This window comes from Chiloscyllium plagiosum, chromosome 5 (genome assembly GCF_004010195.1).
Source record: "Chiloscyllium plagiosum isolate BGI_BamShark_2017 chromosome 5, ASM401019v2, whole genome shotgun sequence".
NCBI lineage: Eukaryota > Metazoa > Chordata > Chondrichthyes > Orectolobiformes > Hemiscylliidae > Chiloscyllium > Chiloscyllium plagiosum.
The window spans coordinates 63,561,582-63,575,204 of record NC_057714.1 but is presented as its reverse complement, the minus strand read 5'-3'; the positions used below and the strand labels follow the sequence as shown (position 1 = coordinate 63,575,204).

Here is a 13,623-nt window from a genome sequence, read left to right as displayed (position 1 = left end):
CATAGGACAAACAGGAAGACAGCTAACGATCCACATCCATGAACACCAACTAGCCATGAAATGACACGACCAGCTATCCTTAGTAGCCACACACACAGATGACAAGCAACATGAGTTCGACTGGGACAACACTACTATTATAGGACAAGCCAAACAGAGAACAGCCAGGGAATTCCTGGAGGCATGGCACTCATCCACAGATTCTATCAACAAACACATCGACTTGGACCCAATATACCGGCCACTGCAGCGGACAGCTGAAACTGACAACAGGAAGTGGCAGATTCAAACCACTACAAATGCCGGAGGAAAGATCACAGAAGCGCTTCACAGGAGGCTCCCAAGCACTGAGGACGTCACCTAGACAGGGAGCGAACGTCTGCAACACAAATTCCCAGCTCGGCGAACAACACCACAACATATTTTGCTATAGTTGATGAGGATGCAGAGGTCTGGAGTCGTGTTGCTTAACACTGGTTACATTCTTCAGCATTGTGAAGCTGTAAAAACTGAATTCAAAATAATTGTACCAGTCTAGGAATTGAACACAGATGGAGCCATTGTACCTAGTTAACTATATGAAAGGGAACAGATTACTGTACCTGTATAAATCAATGGCAACCTGAATGGTTATCTTTGACAGCAGCATTTAAAATCTCTCAGTCAATTAATCTGTTAACAGGATCCCTACATCAGCTATATTTCAGATACCATGCTTTAGTCTATTAATACAGAGTTCCCGAAGTAATGATCAGTGCTAAATAATCTGATCTTCACAAATATATAGAAGCATATAGAAGCATACATTGTCCAACATCCTCTTCCTCTGTGTGCCTTACTTTATTGTTATCCATTCATGCAATTTGGGCATTGCTGGCATGGCCAGTGTTATTGCCCACCTTTGCTCTGGAGAAGGTGGTGCCGAACTGCCTCCTTGAACTGTTGAGGTCCATTTGCTGTATATTTGGCCTCCTCTTCAAGGCTGAGAAAAACAGATTTTTAATCAGTAATTCTGTTTCTATGTGTTCTATTCCTCTCTCTTCCCTTTGTATGGCTCCATTCTCCCTTTCCTCCTTTGTGTAGTTTGGTCCCCTCTCATTTGCTGGGACCTTTGCTTTGCTTTATCTGAGGCCCCTTTCTGTCTCTGTTTCTCTGCATCAGTCTTCCACTCCCATCCCCTTGGGGGAGTACGCCCTATTATCACTCTACCCACTTTGTCAAATCCCTCTCCTTGTTTTTTTTCCCCCTTTGTAGTTTTCCCCCCTTCCTCATACAATTTCTCTCTCTCTCTGTCACAAGAGCTCTCTTCCTCTGTGTCTTCCACCATCTTTTCTATACAACCTCCTCTTTCATCTACTCCCTTCTGTTTCTCCACTTCCCCCCCATGTACTTTCTACCACCCTTTACATCTCCTGCTCTGTGCTTTCTCCTTATGTCTCTATCATTTTCTATTCCTCTATTCTTTAGCTTTGTCTCCCCATTTGCCTCACTTCCCAAGTTCAGTCATATTAGCAAAGTCAGAGAATAATACATACTGTTACATTGAAATCCAATCTGCTGCATCAATCATTTGCTGTTAGTTCAATTTTAATAGATTTGCATCGATGATGCACTAGCGATTAACCCTCTGTCATCAAAAAGCTAAAGAAATGTAAAGATTTATATCATTTATAGGTGGAAGATTTCAAGACAATTATGATTAAGAATAGTAATTCTGATCATCTTGTTTATCCACCCAAAAAAACTCTGCAGTGTATCAGCATGCAATTGTTTGGTTCTTAATTAATTCCATGATTTTTGACTCTAATACTCTGGGAGCCCATACCATATCAAGATCATTCCTTTTTGAAGATGTTGAAGAACTCAATGTTCAGTTTCAATTTTTCCATTGTTAGTTACTTTCAATGAAGTTAGCAGTAGGCATTGTTCCCATGCATCTATTCACTTGTCTTCCTAAGTGGTAGATGTCACAGTTGATGCACTACAAACTGTCGATGGTAAACTTACTGCTGCTGTATGTGTCTGTGGCAGACAGTGTGAATGTTGAAGATGGGAGATGGAGTGTCACTCGAGTGAGATGCTTTGCCTTGGTTAATGTTGAACCACTCAATTGTTGTTGGAACTGAATTTATCCAGCCAAATGGAGAATATTCCATCATTGTGCCTTGAAGATACTAGAAAATGCTTTGGGAATCAGGAGGTGAGTTATGTGCTGTAGAATTCCCAGATTTTGACCTGTTTTCATAGGCACAGCATTCATTAGTTCAGTTTTCAGTCAGTTGTAATTCCTAGGATATTGGTGTTATATTTAGTAATGGTAATTCTCTTAAATGTCCAGGAGAGATAGTTAAATCTTGTCTTATTGGAGATTGTCATTCCCTGACACTTGAGCCATAAATGTGACTTGGCCCATATCAGCCCAAGACAGGATATCATCAATGTCTTATTGCATAAGGATGCTGACAGATTCATTGTTTGAGATGATGCAAATGTTGTTAGACATTGTACATTCTAGATTCTATATATATAAAGATCATCAGCAAGCATCCCGTCTCTGCTCCTTATGATGGAGGGAATTCATTAATGAAGCAGCTAAAGATGGTTGCACCAAGGGCACAACCCTGATGAGCATCTAAAAAAATATTCTTTATTGCTGAGATAATTTACCCAACCACAACCATCTTACTTTATGCCAAGTATGACCCTGAACAGTGGACCTCATTTCCATTGACTTGACTTTTGATAGGGTTTCTTGAGGCCACATTTGGTCAAATGCTGCAAAGATGTCAAGAGCATTTGCTCTCACCTCCTATCTGAGTTCAGCTCTTTTGCCTATGTTTGAACCAAGGCTGTAGTGCAATCAGAAGCTGAATGGCCTTGGCAGAACCTAAACGGAGAGCATCGGTGAGCAGTTGAATAAGTGCTGCTTCATAGCACTGTTGATGACTTGTTCCATCAGCTTGATGATAGAATATGGACCGATGTAGTCAAGATTAGAGTGGTGCTGGAAAAGCACAGGTCAGGCAGCATCCGAGGAGCAGGAAAATCGATGTTTTGGGCAGGAGCCCATCATCAGTTTCCTAATCTTGAGTCTGATCTCCAGCATCTGCAGTCCTCACATTCGCCTTGTGGACTGATGTAGTCTTAATTGGGTTTTATTAATCCTAATTTTTGTGGACAGGACATACCTGGGGAATTTTCCACATTGGCAACTAAATGCTTATTGTCATAGCTCTATTAGAGTAGTTTCCCCAGATAATCTTTCATTCTTTGGTAATCAAGAATTCATCTACTCTGCCTTAAAAATTTTTTAAAGATTTGGCATCCATTACTTTTGCGGAAGGGAAGTCAAAAGATTCTTAATCCTGAGAGAGTCAATCTACTGAGAGAATTTTTTTTGCTTATCCCTGTCTTAAATGGGCACCACTTATTTTTAACCCATGATTCCTAGTTCTATTTACCCACACAAGAGAAAACATGCTTTCCACATCTGCTCAGTTAAGTCCCCTCAGGATCTTGTATTTCAGTTCAGTCACCTTTGACTCTTCTAAATTGCAGAGGATGCAAGCCTAGCTTGTTTAACATTTCCTCACAAAGCTATCCACTCAACCAAGTATTAGTCCAGTGAACTTTCTCTGAGCTGCTTCATTTTGCATTTACACCCTCCTGTAATACAGTGACCAGTACTGTACACTCATCAATGCCTGTATAACTGGAGCATAACCTCCAACTCCTGCCTTCAATGCCCCTCACAATAAAACATAACATTCTATTAGCTTTCTCGATTACTTACTGTACCTGCAACTAGCCTTCTGCCAAATCTCACCATTTAGGTAAAATGCTTTTTAAAAATTATTTTGTCAAAATGGACAGTTTGACATGTTTAAACGTTATGCTCAATTGCCAAATTTCTGCCCACTGTCATAACCTGTCTAGAGGCCTTTGTAGGTTCCTTATATCCACTTTACAATTCACTTTCCTACTTATCTTTGTGTCATCAGAAAATTTAGTTGTTACACTGAAGCAAATCATTTATGTAAGTTGTAAATAATTGAGGCCCCAGCACTGACCCTTTGGCATATCAATCATTACATCCTGAAAAAAAGCCATTTACTCCTGTTCCCTGCTTCCTGTTAGCCAGCCAGTCTTATTCTATATCAATTTGTTGCCGTCAACACCATGAGCTTTGATCTTCCACAATTACCTTTGATCTGGCACCTGATATATGCCTTCTGGAAATCTGAGTACAATGTATCTACTAGTTTCCTCTTTCTCCATAGCTCAAGTTGCTTCTTCAAAGAACTCCTGTAAATTAGTTAAACATGATTTCCCTTTGATAAAATCATATTAGCTTAACCTGATTACCTTGAAGTATGCTGCTATAATGTCCTTAATAATAGCATCTAACATTTTCCCCATGATGGATGTTAAGCTAACTTGCCTGTAGTTTCCTGTTTTCTGCGCCCTCCCCTTTCGAATAAGCAAGTTACATTTGCTATCTTACTTTCTAAAGGAGCCTTCCCTGAATCTAATGAGTTTTGGAAAAATAAAACCAAAGCATCAATTATCTCACTAGCTACATTTTAGAACCAAGGATGAAATCCATCAATACCTGGGGACTTGTCAACTCTCAGTTCCAACAATTTACTCAGTACTATTTCCCTGCTCATAGTCACTTCCTTGAGTTCCATCCCTCCCTGTTTTCTGGATGTTAATTGTTTCCATTCTGGTGAAGACTGGCACAATGTCTGTTCAATTTGTCTGCAATCATTTTATCCTCTATTGCTACTTCTAGAGAATATTGAATTGAATAAATCATGCTCCTATGCACCCAGATTCCTTGCTCCTGTATCCACTGTAAAATTAAACCCTTTCTTTTATATTATGTCTCCGAGCAAATCTTTCCAGTAAAATGAATTGATTCACACTTCTCGACATCTAACTTCATTTTCCACTGGTCTACCCATTCCATCAGCTTATCCCTGTCTTAATTGGCATCTGTGTATTTTTTTAAAGTTTTGAACCATCCTCCTCACAAATCGCAATGCTTCTAAGTTTTGCATATTTTTGCAAATTTTGAAACGTAGGCTTTGCTTAGCAAACTAGATTATTAATGAATGCCAAGAAAAACAAGGGTCCCCTCACTGACCCCTTGATAACTCCACCAATCAAAGTAACAGCCATGATCCACTAATCCTTTCTGACACTCAGCTAATTTTGTTTCCATGTTGCTGCAGTCCCTTTTATACCATGAGCCATAATTTACTCACTATTTGTTGTGTGACATTGTGTCAGATACCATGGGGCAGCATGGTAGCTCAGTGGTTAGCACTGCTGGCTCATAGCATCAGGCATCCGGGTTCGACTCCAGCCTTGGGCAACTGTCTGTGTGGAGTTTGCACATTCTCCCTGTGTCTGCGTGGGTTTCCTCCAGGTGCTCTGGTTTTCTCCTACAATTCAAAAATGTGCAGGTTAGATGAATTGGCCATGCTAAGTTGTCCATAGTGTTAGGTGCATTAGTCAGAGGGAAATGGGTCTGGTTGGGTTACACTATGGGGAGTCGGTGTGAACTTGGGCCAAAGGGCTTGTTTCCACACTGCGGGGATTCTATGAGCAAATGCCTTTTGCAAGTTCACATACACCATATAAACAATCTAATCAATTCCCTTTTACCTCTTTAGAAAACTCCAAGTTAGTTAATATAATTTTCCCTTAATAATTTGATGCTGTCTTCCCTTAATTAACCAGCACTTGTCAAACAATTATTCATGTTGTCCTAAATTATTGTTTCTGAAAACCACCTAACGATCACTGGCCTGTAGTTGCTGTGCCTTTCAGGGGTGGGAGAAAACCGACGAATTGATAGTCTTAACCTTAGTGGCTAAGATGTTGATCAGCCCGTCGGACTTGTTTGGAGAAAAGGGCATACGCTTGGGTAGGAGGCTTTAAAGAAAAGATTGGTTAATTAAGAAAAAGAAGGCCATGATTTAACTTTGGATTCCAGAATGATCCTGGGTTTATGAGCAGTTTTAGCAGAGGAGAGGCCGATGATGCTTAATGCAATTATGCCAAATCTTTCGAAAGGCGAAGCCAGTCGAATGTGAAAACATCAACTTGGATCCATTTGGCCTAAGGAAATGAAAATAGGATCTGTAGTAAAGAGAATGGCGGATTCCAGAATGATCCTGGGTTTATGAGCAGTTTTAGCAGAGGAGAGGCCGATGATGCTTAATGCAATTATGCCAAATCTTTCGAAAGATTGTCGAATGTGAAAATATTAACTTGGATCCATTTGGCCTAAGGAAATGAAAATAGGATCTGTAGTAAAGAGAATGACAATAATGAGAAAGTGGACATTAAGATGTCAAAATGAACATAAGGATGGAATAAAACAGATTGTGGAAGTCTTGTAATGAATGGTAAACCCAAGGATACAGAATTTGGAATTCACAAGTGCTACTCTAGTGAGTAAGAGCGGGTAGCAAGAGAATGCGACATAGAAGGAAGCAATCAGAGGTGTTTTCCTCTGCCTTGTTCTTTGACATGTAATTTGAAGTCAGTCCAAGGCAGATTTAGGAATAATGTAATTGGCACGGAATACAAATGAGTTTCTGACATAGAAATCAGTTCAATTCCATTTGAAGGATGAATAGAAAAAAGTACTTAATTTTTGTTGTGGTCTGTGTATGCCATCACTGTTAGATGAAAAGTTTTGCTGTGTGTGCTAAGTTGACAATTTTGCCTCTTCCTAATAAGTCAGCGTTCTTTTGTTTTAAAAAAAGGTTTGAAAATTAAATTTTGATAAACAGAAATAATGCTCATTGGATACTTCTAATTGAATACAAAAATTAGACAAGCTTTTATCTACTATTAAACACGCCACCCACAAAGGTATAAGTTTCAACAATGGAAAGGAATGTATGGCATTTCTGTGATACAGTCTTCACATCTAAATTATAATCCATTAATTTGAAGGCCATGTCAGGCAAAATTTGCATTAAAGTTTGATATATGTGGTTTAATGGTCTTTTCTATCCAGTAATCCACCTGCAATGTTGAATTTAATTTGGCATATTATTTGACTGAAATGACTAACAAATTTACAAAATAATTTTTTATCAAAGATGCTCTTAAAAACAGGTTGCTTTCTCAGTAACAAATGCAAAAGCAAAATGTATAATATGTATATTGGAGACATGTGATATAAAATTGAAATAACTTATCAATTCAGGAAACCCAAGTTCAACTCCTTGCCTTTAATAATATTTTGTTTTACCTTGGATCAGACATTCCTGACCATCAACAGATAAAAGATCAAAAGTTAGGTTTGACTAATAAGAAAGAAGAAGCATATTGCAACAAATAATAATTGAAAAATAGAACTGGGGTTCTGGATTAAGGCTCAGGTTTGGGTTGGCGATTGGCCAGTAACATTCATCCCACACAAGTGCCCAGCAATGACCATCTCTGACAGAAGAAAATCTAACTATTGTCCTTTTACATTCAACGGCATAACCATCACTGAATCCTCACCTATCAACATCCTGAAGGGTTATCATTGACCAGAAACTGAACTGGACTAGCCATAATAAATATTGTGGCTACAAGAGCAGGTTCAGAAACTTGAAATCCTGCAACAAGTAACTAATCGCTTGACTACCAAAAGCCTGTCCACCCCGTCTATAAAGCTCAAGTCAGGTGTGTGTTGGATTATTCTCCACTTAACTGGATGAGTTCAGTTCCAAAAACACTCAAGCTTAACACCATCAGGACACATCAGCGTGATAGATTGGCACCACATTGAGAAACATTCACTCCCTCCACCACTGATGCTCCGTAACAGCAGCATGCATGATCTACAACATAAATTGTAGAAATTCACCAAGTTCTTCAGACAGAACCTTCTAAATCCAGGATCTTTCCCATCTAGGAGGACGAAGACAGCAGAAACATGGGAACACAACGACTTGCACGTTCCCTTTCAAGATAGTTACCATTCCAAATGTGAAATATATCATCATTTCTTCAGTATCTCTGGATCAAAATCCTGAACTGCCTCACTAATGTTATTGTGGGAACATCTGCGCAAGTAGGTTGCAGTGGTAAAAGAAGGCAACTTCCCATGACTTTCAAGAGAAAGTAGGGATGGGCAATTAATGTCGGTCCAACTAGTGACAGCCATATCCCATGAGTGAATAAAAAAGCCATTGGATGTGGAGGGTATAACCATTTCCTAAAATTGTTTTGTTTTATTTTACACCTTTATTTTGATAATACTTATACAGAGAGATTGTTGTAAAATTCTACTACAATATCAGAAATAATTGTTGTTAATTGGCCATTAGTTAACTATAACAGTCATGATATAATGGGTTAGAATTTTCTGAAGCAGTAACTGTGTGAATGGCTCTCTTTAATCTGTGAATCACTAGCAATTTCTTCCAAACATTCTGTTAGTTTCATGATAAAAGTCATCTATGTTTAGCCTATCCAAAATTTTCAGAAAGTTGCTGCAGGTGTATATTAGTTGCTTATTAACTCAAAACAGAAAATCAGGTCTTCCAAGTAACAAGGTAAGAACAATGACTGCAGATGCTGGAAACCAGATTCTGGATTAGTGGTGCTGGAAGAGCACAGCAGTTCAGGCAGCATCCGAGGAACAGTAAAATCGACATTTCAGGCAAAAGCCCCCGAAATGTCGATTTTACTGCTCCTCGGATGCTGCCTGAACTGCTGTGCTTTTCCAGCACCACTAATCCAGAATCTTCCAAGTAACAGCAGAGGTTTTGCTTTAGTAATGTGGCCGTTGTTGATGACTCCTAGTTAACTTGTCCCAGAAGGTAAACAATAAAGTGTGTAGTTGCATTCCTTCAGTTGGGAGATTTGGAAATTTTGAAAATTGTTAAATTTAAAGTTTTTTTTCCTCTATTTCTCTTTCTTATTTACCCCTCTTTCATTTATCCACTCTTTATTTTTCTTGTTTTTTCCCTCTTTTGGTACCTAATTAGAACTTACCCACTTAAAGTTGCACTCCTCCTTGACTGACTTTTAATTTTTCAATTCTTTAATCATGACATTGAGGTGATGCACTGTTTGCGCCATCACTTATCAAAGTCCCAGGTACGTTGTTGGCCTTGTTGTCATCACCTGGCACATCCAGCAAATTAGGTAAAAGTGAGGATTGCAGATGCTGGAGATTATAGTCGAACATGTGGTGCTGGAAAAGCACAGCGGGTCAGGTGTCATCCGAGGAGCAGGAGAATCGACGTTTTGGGCAAAAGCCCTTCATCAGGAATGCAGTAAATTATGTCACAAGTGTTCTTTCGAACTTAAGGGAAATTTATATCTGAGCTGCTCTAGCAAATTGATGACCAATTTTGTAAATGCTCATTTTATTCAGCTTGACTGAGGACCACTCTTAGAAAATTAAAAATGTTATCAAAGATTGTGTTATGCTTCTGGATATTACTTTGTTTTATTCCTTTTCAAATCTTCAGTTTGTTAAGAATTATAATTTTCCTAGTTTTTTATAACCTAAGTATGCATTGAGTAAAATGAAGGTCAATACTGTTTAATTTGAAATGTCACAGTGCTCTAACTCAAGGTTATCTAAGAAACAAAGTATAGAAAAAAGTTCAGCTTTGCAGTTTACAATATGTGCAGAACCCAGGTGCAAAATGAATCATTTATGCACTCAATAAATTTGAGTGCAAGCATTTTGACTTGTGACGTCTCATGAAAAAAATAAACTCCTTGTGTTACATGAAGTTATTAACATTGAATTGATACTTAGAAGTGCCATTAATACGTTTACCACAAATGTTCATTAGCAATGTAAATTTATTCTGATGCACTCAGATGAGGTAGTGACTAATGACTTTAAAGACTAACAGCACTTAAAATTGGTAGAAAGTTTAGATAGCAAATCTTTCAGGATAAATTAATCAAGGTCTGTATTCAACTTGGTATCGTAATATCTCTGTACACAACGCAGCTGTTATTGGCACAAATATGACATCTAAAATAACATTTAATCAAAGTCTAAAATTCTCCGGACTGCTTATCCAAATGTCTAAAGATGAAAATTGATTGTTTTCCTGATTGAAGATAGAGTATTTAATGTGGGGCATTGGTAAGTTCTAAGTTTATGGAATCATGTGGCATAGAAAGAGGCCAGATGGCCCATTCTACCTGCACTGGCTCTTCAAAAGACCTACTTAATTAGTTTTATTTCTATTGTTTCCTCATAAACATAGCAAAGGTTTACTTTTCAATTATTTCCAGTTAACTTTTTTAAAATTGCCATTCATTGAGATAAAGTTTTACGTACTCAAATGTTTTGATTGGGTTTTTAGTTTTGGGTTTTAAATTTTTGACAGCTTCTTAATATTGTTTGCATTGTTATGTACCCTGCCAGTCTTCCAATTATGAAAAATATTGTTTTTCCATCGCACTGTTGGTAATGTACGAACATTGCTACAAATACCAAGATTTAGAAGATTGCTGAGGTAGACAATACAAACACTCACCTGATGGTGGAACGGAGAGACCATGGCTCTGAAACTGAAAGACTGCTGCAACTAATACTGGTATCATGGAACTGTGGGGAAGATTTTGTGTTCTTGAGCATAACTCAAAACTTCAGAATGATGAAGCTGTTGATCTTGAGAGACAAGTATTTGGAAGATCTGTACTGAATGAAAGAACAAACTAAATACATATTAGCATTACTTTTCTTCTGATCGTCAACATCATATTAATGAGATTCATAGAATGGCTAAAGAGGACGTTACATAGGAAAAACACAATTTTTTGTGTGGGGGATGCCCTCTTGATACACGTTGCTCCTGGAACTGAAAGTTTAAGTCAATGGAACAAGCTTAAAAATGAATGTAATCCTGTATTTGAGTGCAGTGAGGTCAATTGAGCTGTTTTACAGACTTGGTTATTAAAACGTGCAGGCCTGGAAAAGATGGGGTTCAGCAGTAAAAACCTGAACAGTGTTGTTCAAAGATTTTGTTAAAGAGTCAGAATCCTGATGACTACTGTCTAGTTCGAAAGAAGAGTAAAGGAAATTACTGAGTCCAGAGGTTAAGAAGCATTAGGACATTTTGAAAAATGATACATACCAGCTGTCACCAGAAGAACAGAGGGATTATCAAAAGTCAGCAGTATTGTTTTTGATAAATCCCACCAGACTAAAACCAGTACGTATTTGATTCCCTATCCCTCAATGGGGGAAAAGCTATATGTGAGAGAATAAATCTATGATACAAATGGATTGCGTCCAGATATTTCAAAAGCATCAAAGTAGGAATGAAGATGCATTGGTGGACAACTTTGATACTTAATTTAAAAAGGGTGTGGCAGAGAATGGAGATTAGTTTGCATAACTCATGTATTTGAGAAGATAGAACATAGCCAAGAAATTACATCTGTGATGGGGAAAATTATGAAATCCCTACAAAAGGAGAAAATAGAAGAATTAAGAGTGAATGAAAAATATAATACTGGGTGGTGACCTTGGATTTCACCTTGCTTGATTAACTTTACTGAATTTATTGAGGAACCATCAGAAAAATAGACAGTAATAATGCAGCAATGTAATTTATTTGGATTTTCAAAAGGTCAGTGTTATGGTGCCTCACAATAGGCTAATAAGTTCAGAGAATGTGGAGTCAGGAGACAAGCGACTGAACGGATTACTAGTTGGCCTTAAGATGGAAAGCAGCGATCGGTAATAAAGGATAATCATTCAGATAGTTATGCCTTTTGTGGGAAGAGCATAACACAGATTATCAATATAAGGTACTCATGAGAAATCCAATAGGGAACTCAAAGAAACTTCTTTGTCAATAGGATGATGAAAATGTGAAACTATCTGCTACAGGGACTGTTTGAAGCGGAGTGGACTCGATCGGCCAAATGGCCTTACTTCTGCTCCTATGTTTTATGGTCTTAAAATTCGAACAAAATTAGAACAGTTGATGCAGGAAGGACAGTCTTGATGTTTGGACAGTCCAGAACCAGGATTACAATCTAATGTTAATGGGGTACACCTTTTAGGAGATGGGGGAGAATTTCTTCATGCAGAGAGTGGTGAGCCTTAGGAATTCTCCTCCACAGAAGATTGATGAGGCGAAAATATTGAAGTCCTTCCTGAAAGATATGGATATAATTCTTTAGACTGAAGGGATCAAAGGATATGAGGATAAGGTTGAATGATCACTCATGGTCATCTTGAATAGTGAAGCAGACTTGAAGGGCTGAAACCTACTCATGTTGCTATGTTTTATGTTTTTCTATAAGTCCCCAAAGACCTTATGTTATTATAAGGTCTCCTCTTGTTCCTCTAAATGCCAATGAGCAAGTACCCAACATAGGCAACCTCTCCTCATAAAATCCCTCCATACCCGGTTTCAACCTGGCGAACCTTCTCTGGACTGCCTCTAATATGAACATGTCTTTGCTTAGAATAGCACCCAACAGTTTTTCTCGTATTCCAGCTGTAATCAAAGTAATGCCTTGTATAATTTTAGCAAGATTTTGAAATAAAGGCCAGCATTCCATTTGCCTTCTGGATTAAATACTGAACTTGTGTACTCATTTTTTGTGATTGTGCTCAAGAGCCCTCAAATTTAGCAGTCATTCTCTATTTAAATAATATTGGCTGTTTTATTCTTGTTACAAATCAACAACCTCACATTTTCTCGCACTATATTCTATCTGCGAAGCTTTTGCCTACTTATTTATCCTATTTCTATCCCTATGCAGAGTTTTTGTATCATATTCACCACTTGCCTTCCCACCTATTTTGGTGTCCTTTGCAAACTTGGCTATTGTATATTTACTTCCCTCACCCAAGTCATTAATATATATTGTTTTGTTCTACCTTGCCATAGATTTTTTAAAAAAGTGACTATGTAAATTGTTGGACAAAATTATTGAAACATTTGATAAGGCAACTCTGAAAGGCACTTAGGATATTCAGTCAAGTAGGGTGAGGGGAAAAGCGTTAAAAAGGTCCTCAGAGGCAAAGCTTTCATGCGGAGGCTGGTGCATATATGAAATGAGCTGACAGAAAGTGGTGGAGGCTGATACAATTACAACATTTAAAAGGCAGCTAGATTGGTAGATGAATAGGAAAGGTTGAGGGATATGGGCCAAGTGCTGGTAAATGGGACGAGGTTAGTTTAAGATATCTGGTTGGCATGGGCAAGTTGGACTGAAGGATCTGTTTCCGTGCTGTACATCTCAATGATTCTATTTGGTAAAATAATGTAGTAGCATGGACAGAAAATAGCCAGTTACAGGAGAGAGATAGTCATAGAGATGTACAGCATGGAAACAGACCCTTCGGTCCAACCCATCCGTGCTGACCAGATATCCCAACCCAGCCTAGTCCCACTTGCCAGCATCCGGCCCATATCCCTCCAAATCCTTCCTATTCATATACCCATCCAAATGTCTCTTTAAATGTTGCAGTTGTATCAGCCTCCACCACTTCCTCTGGCAGCTCATTCCATACTCGTACCACCCTCTGTGTGAAAAAGTTGCCCCTTAGGTCTCTTTTATATCTTTCCCCTCTTACCCTAAACCTATGCCCTCTAGTTCTGGACTCCC

The 13,623-nt window shown here is 38.4% G+C and overlaps 1 protein-coding gene across 18 annotated transcripts in view; it reads left to right on the top strand.

Moving 5' to 3' along the window:
* Positions 1-13,623, top strand: part of tbc1d5 (TBC1 domain family, member 5) — a 519,702-nt gene that overhangs the window by 215,492 nt on the left and 290,587 nt on the right. The gene's annotated exons all lie outside the window — the stretch shown is intronic.